We start from the raw sequence: 15,575 nt of genomic DNA on the forward strand, positions 1-15,575 counted from the left end.
ATGATCATGATTGTTCTTAGTTGAAAATGAGACTTGAAAGTTGTGTTTCTTAAATAATTTTGTGATTTAAAAATCCCTGAGTTTGTAAACGTAAAATTTGCGTATTTTGAACACTTGCGATTCTCTGGTGTTAATCTTATGTTGTTCTTTCTTTTTACTTTACTTATAATTTTATTAATGGTATTAACACTGTACCCATTCATAATGGTTATCTTCTGTATGTATCATAATTCTTTTTCTCTTTTTGTACAAGATAAAGGTAAATTGAAGGCTTGATAAACCATACGGAAATAAGCAGCCCTCTTATGACTCCCAGGGTGTAAAGAATCATTTTTAATGGTCACTGGAGTAAACGTATCCTTTCTTCCACGATCATATTTATTCTATACAGAATAACATCATCTGCAAAGAGCCTTATCTCTGATTCCACTACTTTACTCATATCATTTATATTTATAAGAAAACATTAATAATACTGCCTTGAGTAATTCCCCTCTTAATTATATACAGGGTCAGATAAAGATTCACCTACTCTAATTCTCTGAGATCTATTTTCTAGAAATATAGCAACCCATTCAGTCATTCTTTTGTCTAGTCCAATTTCACTCATTTTTTCCAGTAGTCTCCCATGATCCACCCTATCAAATGCTTTACACAGGTCAATCGCAATATGGTCCATTTGACCTCCTGAATCCAAGATATCTGAGAGAGAGATAGATTTATTAAAGAAATAAATCGTCCGTCCTCCAATTAGGGTGACCATTTGGATCTGGAATACAGTTTCAATTTCAATGGAGTTTAAAAATATCAAGAAATGAAGATTTAATCGTTGAAGCTGTTATCTTCTTTTTTCCCGGGGTTAGTGGGGGAGAAATGTTAATCACGTTCTCAGGTACATATGGAAGTGAATGATTTGCAGAGCGTCCCTCAGTATCTGTATTACTGTTTTTTCTAACTCGCAGAATGGAACTTTCAAGTTTTGTAGGAAGTTCGATGTCTGACTAGGGAGGGCGCCTCTTGCTCCGAATAGCAGGCCTCTGACAATCCACCGATCGATAGGTATCCTACAAGTTGAGCTTCAGTGGATAACATTTCCTAAACCAGAACTGCCTTCTATCAAACCAGTTATTAATTTTGTAAACATGTCTAATATAATCAGAAAGAATGCATTCCCAAAGCTTACATGCAATGCATGTCAAACTTACTGGCCTGTAATTTTCAGCTTAATGTCTATCACCCTTTCCTTTATACACAGGGGCTGCTATAGCAACTCTTCATTCAATTGGTATATCTCCTTCATGCAAATAATAATCAAATAAGTACTTCAGATATGGTACTATATCCCAACCCAGAAATCTTATCAATTCCAGCCGCTTTTCTAGTTTTCAACTTTTGTATCTTATTGTAAATGTCATTCTTATCATATGTACATTTTAATACTTCTGTAGTATTAGTCACCTCCTCTATCTGGACATTATCCTTGTAACCAATGATCTTTACATACTGCTGACTGAATACTCCTGCCTTTTGAAGATCCTCACATTATACACTCCCCTTTTTCATTAATGATTTCTGGAATGTCCTTTTTGGAACCTGTTTCTGCCTTAAAATACTTACCCTTCCCTAAAATTTGTATGAGTGCCAATTATGCTTGCCAACATGTTATCCTTAGCTGACTTCTTTGCTACATTCAAATTTCCAGTAAGTTCCTTAAATTTCTCCTTACTTCCACAGCCATTTCTAACACTGTTGCTTTCCAATCTGCACCTCCTTCTTAGTCTCTTTATTCCTCTGTTATAATAAAGTGGGTCCTTACCATTCCTTATAATTATAACCTTTAAAGGTACAAACCTGTTTTCACATTCCTCAACAATTGCTTTAAACCCATCCTAGGGAGTCTGTTTAAATTTTTATTTATCGTTTTCCACAGATCATGGTTCCTTTTTAAAAACTCCCTCATGCCTGCTCTATCAGCCATATGGTACTGCCTAATAGTCCTACTTTTAAGACCTTCCTTTCTATCACATTTTTAACTAAGACAAAAACAGCTTTGTGATACTAATACCATCTATTACTTTGGTTTCTTTATAGAGCTGATCTGGTTTTTACCAGCACCATGTCCAGTATATTCTTCCCTCTAGTTGGTTCCATCACTTTCTGAATCAGCTGTCCTTCCCATATTAACTTATCTGCCACTTGTTGGTCACGCTTCCTGTCATTCGCATTATCTTCCCAACTGACATTTGGGAAATTGAGATCTCTTGCTAGAATCACATTCCTTTCCATGTCATTTCCCACATAGTTGATTATTTTATCAAATAATTCTGAATCAGCGTCAGTGCTACCCTTTCCCCGTCTGTACACTCCAAAGTCATAGAGTTGCCTATTATCTTTAGAAATGAGCTTTACACCTAGAATTTCATGTTTGTCATCTAACTTTTCATAGCTTATAAATTCTTCTTTCAGCAGAATGAATACTCCCCCTCCCACCATTCCTATCCTATTTCTACGATACACACTGCAGTTCCGTAAGAAAATTTCTGCATCCATTATATCATTTCACAGCCAAGATTCAACTCCTATTACAATATCTGGTAAGTTATATCTATTAAATTACTTAATTCTATTCCTTTCTTTACAATACTTCTACAGTTCAACACTAACATTTTTATGTCATTGCTACTTGACTTCCAGATCCCTGTACCACCCTGTTTCCCTGAGTGTACCTCCCTATAACCCTTCTAAAAAAATTTCCTGAGCACCTACTCCTTTTGCAGAGCATCGGCTTATTTTTATTCTTATGAAATTGGAAGAAAATGCTATGATTGTGAGCAAGTTGGAAGTAGAAATGCTCCCTGGTTTTATGCATACCATTTGGAGCATCTGCTCCAAAAACTTGAGCAAAAGGCAGGTGCTCAACTCTATTAATACCAACCTTTATTTTTAAGACAAGAAAGGCAAGGGTCACGAAAGATAAGAAAATTAAATGACACACCAGGCATCATAAACATAATACCATGAGGATCGGAAGAGAAGGAGTGGTGATGGTGATTATTGTTTCAAGAGGAAGTACAACTGGGCAACCATCCTCTACTAACATGAATCAGAGGTACTTAAAATATGGAAGGAGTCCGACACTTCAAAAAATGAAAGTATTGACCAAAGAAAGACAAGAGCCACGAAGGGCGTGTAAATGAAAGACTTCCTATTCTCTAATACCGTCAGGGTCGGAAAAGACCAAGAGTTGAGTAAGCAAGTAAGTGAGTGAGTAAGTAAGTGGAAACAATGCCAGGAGTCAGCTAAGTGCCCCGCGGTCGCCAACCCATGATTCCAAGTTGCCCCTTACATCTGGTGGGGGATACCGTGAATATATTCTACCACCCCCACCCACAGGAGGATGTCTGAAGAAGTATGGTGGTATCAAGATATTGCTATTCAGAGTGTATGTTCAGTCCATCAGCGCTAACGCTGGTGGGATCCTCAACAGCTCTGCCATCAGCTGTCATAGATGGCCTAGGCATCACTGAAGAGGTGTACTAGGGAAATGAGGAGTGAGGTAGTTTCCTGTTGCTTTCCTCACCGAGCCAGAGTTGTTGTTATTACATATCAGTCTGCCAAGGCCACTGAAATGCATGCACCAACCGACCCCATGAGCAACGTTTTCACACCATTCATAGCAGGGACTGGCTGCATAAGGAATGGCATTACTAGCATCGCTCATACCTCAAGTCACTTTCATATTGTCAAAGCCAAGGATAAGACCGAGACAAATCTATGAACGTAACAAAATTGCTTTAGCCTATACCAGAAGACATAGTGCACTGTAACCACTAGGTCCTGCCAGCAAAGGCATACCATTCAGAGTATGAGTATTAAATCACTTCTCTGTTTTTATAACTAAGTATACTGTGCAAAAGTTTCAATAATCTATTGCACAAATGGGTGAGTTTAAATTTTCTATTCGATTAGCAGTTCAGAAATAGCATGCAGTCACATATCATGATGTTTATATAATCTTCATATTATCGTATTATCTGAACATTCTTTTCAATGGGATGGTTGGATGGTAGCAGACATGACAAAAAAGGCTGACATAGGGTTTGAGGTAGTGCTTAACAAGTACATTTCCTGTTTAGGTAAAGAATGAGGAAAATCAGAGGAATGTGGAGAGAAGACGAGATCAGCTCTAGAAAATGTTAGTGGGGAGAACAATTATTAGAGAAGTGACATCAGAATTCCTCTGAACAAAAATTAACGTTTGCTGATAGACTTGAAAATCTGAATTCAGGAAAATTCCATCAGTGTGAAGATGACAGTGTATGAAGGTACGGATATTGTGCTTGTCCCTTTGTGTTTCTATTTTTGTCCTTGTCTCCTCTATTGTTGCTTCATCATAACACACTGATCTGTCATTGTATTTACCTATTATGTATTCCTATTTATCTTCCCATCTTTTTGTACATGACTTGATTTGTCACTTGTTAGTATTATTGACTCATTAGGCTCCTCTTCTCCCTTTTGGTCACCTCTTATGACAGGCAGGGGATACCATGGGTGTATATCACCTCCTCCCAAAAGTAAATGTAGAAGAACTGGGGTTGATTAGGAGAACCCTTCCATGTGAGGATGGCATTGTATGGCAATATGGAGATTATCCTTGTCCTTTTGTGTTTTCATATTTGTCCTTGCCCCCTCTTCCCTCACTGGTCTATCATTATGTTTGGTAGAGATAATTATTGTTTTAAAGAGAAGTACAACTAAGCAAAGTTTCCCCCACCATATACACTAATCAGAGAAAAAATCTGGAAGATCTGCAGTTCTTCAAAGTATGAGTGTATCTATTAAAGAAAAGAAAAGACCAAAAGACATGGGCCTCGCAAACCTAACACTGTTGGATCTGTCATGTATACCATAGCATGTTCCTATATATGACTTGATTTGTCAGTTATTTGTTCTGTACAGGTATGAGTTGGTAATATTCCCTTGGCAGAACAATGTCTTTTAGTAAAAGTGTATATTATTTAGTTTCTCCTAGAAAAAAGGAGATAATAAAAAAGAAGAGTTGTTGAATCTTGATTTGTCAAAATCTTTTCCTGGTGAAAATAGTTTTGGTGGAAATAAATTACAGTAATGAGACTGAATACATGATACTTCCTTTCCATAACTTAACATTAAAACAGGAGAGTGAAAGACATTTCCAATGAACACCTTCACTTTCAGAGGACTCTTCTTCTCTGACTGATGATGAAGAAAGCAAGGTTGTAGTTTTTTCTTCATAGCTGTAGATATTGTGATCATAGCCATGGATTGGCTGTGAAACAAAACCTAAAAATAACATACACTCGATTGCCATTAATGACCGGATGCCAGTATGGGCTTAACTGTGACTGTTAAGGTGTCAATATGATGCAGGTCCGCCCTTCACTGCTGTCACAGCCTCTACTCTTCTAGGAAGACTTTCTACTGAGTTTCAGTAGAAGCCTTCCATTCCTCCTGCAACATGGCAAACAGTTTTATAGCATTTTTTTGGGGTGGTCTTGTCTGGCTGTCAACTGCTGCCCTTACTTATCCCAGAGATGCCCAATTGGGTTTAGATTAGAGCTTTGGGCTAGCCATTTGATTTTATTCACTCCCATTTTGACAAACCACTCAGTTATGGCTTTCACTTAGTGAATGAATGTACTGTCATGTTGAAAATGAAAAGGACTCATTCCAAATTCTTGCCACAGAGTGGGTAGCATAGAATTGACCAGTATTCCCTTTTAGGCTTTGGCATTCATGGTTTGAGAAATTAAAACTAATGGACCAAGACCAAAACATAAAAAAGAGGTCCATACCATAATGTCTTCTCTGCCAAATTTCTCAGTAGGAACAATGCACTCCAGTGAGTAATGCTCACCTGGCATTTGCCAAGCCCATACACGTCCATCGCACTCACACAACGCGTAGTGTGATTCATCATTCCACATGATACTCTTCCACTGTTGTAGAGTCGACAGGCAACATATTTCGCAATTGGCAGTGTGCATTCAGTTCATTCATTCTAGTTTTCATTCCCCTCCCTGAAGGTAACGCCTTCACTCTGGCCAGGAGTTTCGGCAGGTTGGAGAAGGAGTGATGGTATGGGGAGGAGGGTAATTTGATGTATGACATTAGGAGGTGTGTGCGGATAGTACTTAATTATCGGGGATGTGTCCAAGGATTAAATATAATGGAAAAGGAAGGTGGGTAAAGGAAGTAAGAACATGAAGGAGATGGGGGTGGGGGTTTGCCTCTTGGGTGAAAGATTTTAGACTTAATTTTATTTCTTGCAGTAACAATAGCTATGATAGGGATTGATTGTATACATAGATTGTAATATTATGAACACTTTTTTTTTTTAAATGATAAATGCAAATTTATACAAACACAGATCTACATATAGTCTACACTAATACAAAAACAGATATGGGGTTTGGAAATATCCTCGGTAGTATTGCACTCCGGTGAATTATGCAGGTCTCGTTCCGTAATCTTGAGGAGAATGTCCACTCTCATAGGCGCTATTTGCCGATAGTGTTGCACTGTCTCACATTGTGAAGAGGTGAAGTCTGTGAGGGAGGTTGGTCAAACTGCATTATACTTGGGTTTCTAAACGATGAAAGTGGAAATGTGTGTTTAATCCTGTGTGAATGGCCTGAAAATGAAGATTGAATGCCTGATTGGCTGCTGCTTTGAGATGGGATAATATTAAGGGGCGATGGTATGGAAAGATGTTCATCAAGGATAGTGTTAAAAACCGGATGAGGTCTTCTATGGTTGGTGCTGGGTAGATGGAGTCTGACAAAAGAGTGGGGTTATTTAGTGAGCGGATAGGAGCTGTAAGATCTGGGCGGTTTGCAGGGGGAGCTGGGCAGGCTTTGCACTGTCTTGAATAAGTTGTGTGAGCAAGTCCAGAGGTGTGGCACTGCGGAGGTTCTCGTTTGTTGGGGCAAGTAGGTGTAGATGGGACTGATTGCAGTGGCCACAGTTCGGTCTATTGGCGCGACATTGAGTTTAGTGATAATTATATTGTAAGTATCGCCCGCATCTTATGGCTACAGGAGGAGGAGTGTGTGAGGGTTCCACCAGATGATGTTGACGAAAAATGTAGACACCATGTTCCAGCAATCTGTCCAAATCATTGGTGGATGGTAAAAGGAGGCGAATCATGTAGGTCGGTCTAGTGGCGGTTTTAATTCGGATGGCTTTCCGTACTACAATACCGTCATTTTGAAGTTCTTTGACTATAGCATCTTCCGTGATGGCTGGGTCCACTCCCTTGATCACGCAGCTAAAGAGGTAGTTGCGAGGTGATGGTGAAGTACTGACAGGCTGGGGGACTTGTTGAAATGGTGCAGACGAACCAAATTGAGCGGGGCTGATGGTGTTGCAGATCTTATTTGCAGCTTCTTCACTGTTCACTTTGATGATGATTCCTTGTCCCATTGGGCGGATGTCAGCAATGTCGTCCTTCTGTATACTGAAGTGAAGGAGAGTAGAAAGGATTTTCTGGGCTGAGCGGAATTCTGGCGCGGGACTGGAAAGGAGTAATAAATGGGTCCCTTGGGGACGGGGTTGGAGCGTACGAGTTGAAATGATAGGACGTTTGGTTGGTAGGAGAGGGAGGTAATTGACATTGGGAATAGCGTTGGGAGAGACTGAGTTTTCGACGGTGTCGAAGTCTGGTTGAGAGGGAGCAGAGATGCTGGGAGGTGGATTTTCTATTGCGACGCGGTGAGGAGCAGGCTCACTTCCATGTGCGGCGCAAGGTGCTGTACCGCTTGTACTGAATGTTGTGGGCGTACTGTGGAGCAGGTTGTACTATCAGGTGATGAGGGTAATTTGGACGATGCATAAACGTAGACATCAGTGCTGTGTGATGGACTACTGCTGCAACTTTGGCGGCTGATTGGCTTTGCTGAGTGGCAGTGGTGATGGTAGAGGTGGTTGGAGTGACTGTAGCAGTGGTGATAGGTGTGTACTGGTAGTACGGATACATCTCTTCCTAGAGAAATGAACGCTGGACTTCCTGGAGACTTGACTTCAGTAGAACGAAGAGTATATAGGAGTGGTTGAGGAGGATTTTGGCCTGGATCAGAAGAATGAAGAGCTGTACTGCGCTAGTAGAGGAATATGCAAGTCCAGGGGTGAAACCCCACAAAACCACTCAGTCCACCTGTCCAATACACTTTTTTAAGCGTAGATAAGACGTCGTACTGGATTATGGTGTACGGGCTCGTCAGACTTGACACGTACTCTGTGATTTGTGAATACACCACCAGGAGTGCAGTGTCGACGAAGGATGCATTCAGTTTAGTGGTCCTAGGGTTTAAGTGCCACAGCTTGCCCATTGAATTCAAGTGCAAACACCTCCTACAAATGACACAAGCCAGTTGGACTTCACCACACGTGGAATTTGGCTACCCTGGACAAGGGGGACATTTTATAATTCCCTGGTGATTCCATTTCACTACTCACTGTCGAATATGTTATCTGGAACTTGCCAGAAATCTCAGGGATGGAAAGACTCAATCAGTGGACACCAATAACCTCCCCTCTTTCTTTGAGCTCTTGCAGAACATCCATTTCAACCGCTGTAGCTAGTAAATATTTCTACCTTATACAGGCCCACAACATGCTTGAGTGATATGGGATCAGTCTACTTTCCTTCCAGGTGGTGTCCAGTCATTAACGGCAATACAGCTTATCTTCTACAATCTTTATTGACAGTGAATTCACACAGAGAGGAACGTAAGCGGTGGAAACATTTCACTGTTGAACTACAACTTTATTTTACAATGGAAATGAAATTCCTTTTTGTTTACAGGTTGCTGTGGACTCTGTCGAGCAGCATGATGATATCTTGCTCAGGGAGTGTTGGGCACGGCCCACAGATACCCACACTCAACAATTCCATTCAAGCATATCGAGTAGTTACTGTGCCAGGTGGAATAACATGTCTTATTGTTGTTATTACTATTGTTATTGTTTTTGTATACAATAATTATTTATATTATTTACTCTAAATGAGTAATTGACTTTTATATTGAAACAAGATTTTTAATGATGAATGTATTTTAATTGTATCAAGTGATGTAAGTGTTAGTTTTATATAGCTGGCTTTTAATCTAGATGTCTTCTTTCTTTTAAAACTCTTGTTATACTTTGTACTGGAGAATGAACTATAGTGCATGTATTCATTTGATGATGAAGTTTTATTGCTGTAAAAGTTGCACTACTTGCAGTCTTCCTACTACATTTAACTATAAATGTTTGTAAAAATAATGGACAGTTGTAAGAAATATTAAGATGTAGTAACACTATTCATCTATTACCTCATATGTTTTCTAATGTTTAATATAGAAGTAAGTTAACAGAGAATTCATGATGCCAGCAGAATAGAACACCTACTTGAGTATTCTAGCACATTCCATTGGTATTATTCCTTGTAAGATAAATTCTGGATAATTATTAGCTTGTCTTATATAATTTACCATCTCAAGTTGCCAATAGAAAACTGAAGTTAAATATGAACATATGCTCATTGCTTTTGTAGAAGGGCTATTACAGCATTTCTATAAAGAAAAGTACCATCATATTAAGAATGATTTTAATTTGCCATACCGGTGTTAGCCATTATCAAAGAATTTCAATTTCATATGCTGATACTGTGTTCAGAGTAGAAAGAATTTTGCATGTAACAATTTATGATTACACAAGAATTTCTTCGAGTTACTGATACATTGTAGTGTTGCAGCAAATACAAAATTAATAATTTTTTACAGTATTTCCATATTTGAGTTGGCAACAAAGTACAAAAATTGAACTGCTATCTTGGAGGGAATATTCTGCTGTTTATATTTTAAAATCATTGAGTCTGTAGTACCATACTGTAAACAATTTGGTAAGAACAATGGGCACTGGGGGTCCTTAATTAAATTTTTATATCATCAGTCAAATATATCAGTGACATTTTGCATTGTATTCTGTAGTCATTTCTATCATTGCAACAACAGCTGATTAGTATTTCTAAGACCTAAGCTTTTATTTATTTTCATAATAACCATTAGAATTAAAAATACAGTTGTTTATTTAGTCAAAGAACTCAGAAAGCAAATAGTGGACCTATCAGAGATATGGATGAAAATCCACAGCCTGTTTCCAATCATTCGACCGGGTCAGGAATGGAATGAATGAAGCCCCCATCTAGCGGCAAGGATAGGAATTGTGCCGTCTCCCAAAGCCTGTCGCACTCCTTTGGGGCAATGATTAATGAATGACAGATGAAATGAAATGATATTGGAAAGTGTTGCTGGTATGAAAGATGACAGGGAAAACTGGAGTACCCGGAGAAAAGCCTATCCTGCCTCTGTTTTGTCCAGCACAAATCTCACATGGAGTGACTGGGGTTTGAACCACGGTGCCCAGCAGTGAGAGGCCGGTGTGTTGTCACCTGAGCCACGGAGGCTACTGTCAGAGATAGATTCTTTTTTTTTTGTGATTCAAAATGGTTGGCTTTATCAGTGATAATTCTTACTTTGAAACTGTAATATTGTAAATATGACTGCATTTTACATGTGTCATATCTTTTCCTGCCTATTTATTATGTTCACGCTTATTACATACTCGGTTGTTCAGAAGTAAATGGCTGTATTCATGCATCACACTACTATTGAGTTTCTGAATTGAAAACATATTCCTGTTTAATTCAAAAATACTCTGTCTGCAGCAACACAACTGTGCATTCAGTATGGTCCTAAAGAGATGTGGCTCCTGCAAGGCACTGAAATCCTTGAAATCACTTCCTGCACCATACTTGGTCTGTCTCGTGGTCGGTGTAGTGATCTTCAGTTCAGAGGGTCCTAGGTTCCATTCCCGGCCAGGCTGGGAATTTTAACTGTGTATGGTTAATTTCTCTGGTTCAGGAACTGCCTTGTGTTCATCTCGATACACATATCGTCCCTACTCTGGCAAACTAGCGAATCTGCAAATTGTCAAAAGGTTAGAGGAGCTGAAAGAAGTTGTGATTACTCATGTCAAATCAATTTTTATATTTAATGATTGGTTTCATGTGTTAGGCATAAAGAACGAGTTGCAGATGTGAGATTTTGTCAGAGAGTAGACAATATTTAACCAATAAAATCTACACCAAAACTTCAGAAGTACAGATTCCCTAGTTTGTCACTTTCGCTAGTTTGCCAGAGTGGGGACGATATCATCTACACATAACACACTGCACTACCAACCTCCACTGAAACATTAATGGAAACATTATGGTACTTCACTTCACATAAGATTGGCATCAGGAAGGGTATCTGGCCTTAAAACTGGTCCAGATTCACATGAAGTGTTTACCCAAGAAATAAGGCCAGGAAGAGGATAACAATTTCCTGTGCCATCGTTATTGCTGTCTTTCAGGAAGTGATTTACATGTATAAACATGTGGCAGTTTGTTGAGGCTGTTGGAAGAGAGGAGGTCAGGTCACTCAGCTTTGTTTTTTATTTTTATCACACAGGTTTTTATATTATCTACTAAGCTAATAAGACTTCCTGTTGACTAAAGGCTGCTGTTTTTAATGTTTTTTGTTTTTCCCCACAAATGTTGGTGTATTTCACCATTTCAATTCAGTTGACAGTAGTAATGGTTTCACTATCCTTGATGATGATGCTTGTTGTTTAAAGGGGCCTAACATCGAAGGTTATCAGCCCGGTTTCACTATAAAGGAGGAACTTGTAGTTAGGCTGAGCGGCTTGGATGGTACGAGTTGTGGTTTTCTAAGCCTAATTTGCTGGGTTCAATATTGTCTGAAGGTGCTCAAATTCATCAGCCTCATCTCAGTATTTTTACAGGCACATATAAAAGAACTTCCACAGGACAAAATTATGGCAACTTGGCATCTACAAAAACCATAATAAGGTAGTTAGTGGGACATAAAATAAAAACACTTTTAATAGAAAAACTCAATATTATCCATTGCACCAAAAATAAAACCTTGTATGGCATCAACTTCAGTTTGGGAAAGCTTTTGGGGGTTCTATCAAGTTCAACCATTGCCCACTTTACTAGCAATTATTGTACAGAACTCATTTTTCATCGCGTCATGATACGATTAAGTAAAGAGTTTATTCTGGTGATGAACCAACAGATTAAAGCAGATGACCACCTGCTTATGTTTATGATGCTCTTTCACATTGTGCAGTACTAGTTGTCTGTCTGTTTCACTCTCCCTATTTACTGTAGATGGTTGAAAATAATTGAGTGTTGAACTATTGGGCAGGTTCCCTGGTGATGGTGCATGGATTTGCCTCCAAGCATGGCTTTAAAGCATCATTATCCATCCCTGACATGCATCTTTTGCCTGCCTAATGTTGGAGATTCTGGTCCATTGCACAATAATTTTCAATCATTGACGCAATATCGATTGTGAATTTGAGTCTACATGCATTCACCTCTCCACATTATGATGTGTTTCTGCCTCTGTATGTCAAAGTTTGAATTCATAGGGCAAAATACTCATAAATTACACTGTCCTAACATGATGCACCCAGCACTGTAACACCTGCAGCTACTTTCTGTAGGATGTAAAGGCTATCTCTTGCAGTGGCCTTCGTAATTCCATTAGTCCTATACAATAGGAGACAGGGAGATTGAATATGGACATTGTGCATTCTGGCCATTTGTTTCTGAACAACCTGGTATTTTTTATACATAAACATGTATCTGCAAAATATTATGAAATAAAATTTCATTTGTATTGCTAGTTATGGTCTTCTAAGAAATATCTTGATTCATATATGTTATAGTAGAAGCCATTCCTTTTCAGTTATGACTCAGTTAATTTAGATTCTTTAGTCTGTCAAAACTAATTTATGAATAAATAAAATTTAGAAAATAACTGAAAAAGAAACAACTTAATTAAATTACTTTGCATTCAGGAGACAGTGAGTTCGAACCCCACTGTCGGCAACCCTGAAGACGGTTTTCTGCGGTAAATTGGAAAAACAAAAATAATAAAATTAGAATGACATGTTTTTTCTTGAAAGAACACCAACAGACTAGTGTGGTCCATTTACGAGAGTGAGGAGAGAAAAATCACATAGGGGAATACTTTACTAATATAAGTGGTAACATTCAAACAATTATTGTAAGAGTGGTTAACATCAATGATTTTACACTTCTCATTAACATTTATTAATTCATAAGTTAATTTTTTAAAAGTGTGTGACTTGATAGAATCTGATGATGTTCCTTCAAGAGTGGAACATGTCATGCTAATTTAATTAAGTTGTTACTTTTTCAGGTATAATCTTTTATTATATGTTTTCTTTTTCTAAACTTTACGTATTAATAAATGAGTTTTTTTTACAACTTGCTTTACGTAGCACTGACACAGATAGGTCTTATGGCGGTGATGGGCTAGAAAAGACCTAGGAATGGGAAGGAAGCGGCTGTGGCCTTAATTATGGTACAGTCCCAGCATTTGCCTGGTGTGAAGATGGGAAACCATGGGAAACCATCTTCAGGGCTGCTGACAGTGGGGTTCGAACCCACTATCTCCCGGATGCAAGCTCACAGCTGTGTGACCCTAACCGCACGGCCAACTCGCCTGGTTATAAATTAGTTTTAACAGATCAAAGAAACTAACAGTTATATAAAAAATATATTAAACATTGACTGAGATGAACATTACATGTACTGTTTAATGGAAGTCCTGAATAATGTACTTTTCTTTGCACAAAGACTGCATTACTAGTACATGACCTTATGTATTTTGTCATATTATTGAATATTGCCACATTCTAAACCAGAATTCCAATAATGAATATTCTATTTTTTTATTATTTTTTTTTTTTTGTATAGGTCTAGATTTATTTGTAATCTTCATATTACTCTTTCTGATTATACATGTTTTTAAAAGAGAACAAACAAATGCAAAAATAATTAATCTCTCACTGTTTCTTACAAAATGCTTACTGAAACATATTATTTTAATTTATGATGTTAGAAGTTTACAACAGGAGGCTGTAATATTCACATCTGTGTGAAATTCTTCACACAACACAATGCATTGAACAGGTGGGATAACATGTCAAAATAGTAGCCACTTGATTGGACACTTCTGAGTAGCCTCTCAAAACCAAAATGCTTCCCAGTTTGACACAGATTATAATTAGATATGATTAAGACAAAGGTGTGGTATGTAGGCATATATTCAAATGGTAAATTTTATTCATATTCAGATCTTCTGAGAGTATAAAATACCACTGAATAGAAATCTCTAAGAGAAAATATCAATTAGCTATGGTTTAATAATAAATATATCAGTATTTACAGTATATATTTTAATACATATGACGATGACTAGTCTGAGCCAAAAGAATCCACTTAACTGCAACATTTTAAATACTCAAATGTTCCCTAATACACATGAGACATAAAACTATCTACTTCACCTAGATTGTATGTAGCTCCCTAGGAATAAAAACAACAAAGCAAAAATCTTCTGCAAACATTTTTTTTGCCTGATTTCTGTGCATGTAAAGGAGAGGATTTGTGAAAATCCATACTCAGCTGTGCCTGACAAACATCGGGTTATGTTCCTACCACAATTCATGTTCTTTTCCACATGTAGACATCAACTTCTCCACATCTGAAAGTTGCAGGGTAGACAGCTGTTATGAAAGTGCCCTATTACCATGAAATGGTGCCATCACATAGTGGTTCGGGAAAAACTACTACTACTACTACTACTACTACTACTACTACTACTACTACTACTACTACTACCACCAAAAGATGAATTAAAAGTTTTAAAATTGAAGTTATATTTCTTTTCTCCCTTTTTTTTTCAACAGCAAACAATTAACAGACAAGTTGGTCAGCAACGGAACAAGATTTCAGGTACAGTAGTTTACATACAAGGTGAGAGAAATTGGAAAATCAACAAAATTCGTCAATTACTCATCTGAGCTTACCAAAGTTTTTTGAGCACCATTGCTCCCACTTTATTTTAGAGAGTTTTAGTTACACTGCTACAAAAGAAAGAGCATCGATGCTCTATGAATATCTAGGAGACTGTGCTCCTACCCTTATACAATTACAATATGAGCATCTTTCCCCACTGAGAATTTACCATTTCCAGGCCTCTAGAGGCACAATCTACATTTAATAGTTCAAACAGATTTCACCGTCCTCAACTCTCAACAGTTTAACCACTTAACATTAAGAATTACTACAGGAGTATTGAATACTCACTCTACTGGGCCGTGTTGGGAAAGAAAAATACAGGTTAAAGTTACTGGCCCAAAAATCAAAATTGCTGCAGAGGCAGACAATTGCACTCATTGAAATTTGCACACAAGATAAAACCCTATTTGGGCTCCTGGCCCGAAGTTCCAGGGGCTAATCCCATTCTATTGAGGTGACTAGATGGAGAAAATTTAAGTTACAAGGCTACAGACAGGAAAACGGTTACAAAAACATAGTTACCTCAAATACAAGTTGAATTTCAGGTAAGTGCTTTTAGGCTGGTTTTGAAATTTACAGTTATATT

At 38.0% G+C, this 15,575-nt stretch overlaps 1 protein-coding gene across 2 annotated transcripts in view; it reads left to right on the top strand.

Moving 5' to 3' along the window:
• The window catches only part of LOC136866243 (lysoplasmalogenase TMEM86A), a 484,014-nt gene extending 471,232 nt beyond the window's left edge, over positions 1–12,782 (top strand). For both annotated transcript variants that reach the window (XM_067143038.2, XM_067143037.2), the window contains exon 7: positions 8,849–12,782. The gene's annotated coding sequence lies outside the window, so the exon portion shown is untranslated. The remainder of the gene's footprint in view (positions 1–8,848) is intronic.
• The last annotated feature ends 2,793 nt before the right edge of the window (positions 12,783–15,575 follow it).

This window comes from Anabrus simplex, chromosome 3 (genome assembly GCF_040414725.1).
Source record: "Anabrus simplex isolate iqAnaSimp1 chromosome 3, ASM4041472v1, whole genome shotgun sequence".
Classification (NCBI taxonomy): Eukaryota; Metazoa; Arthropoda; class Insecta; order Orthoptera; family Tettigoniidae; genus Anabrus; species Anabrus simplex.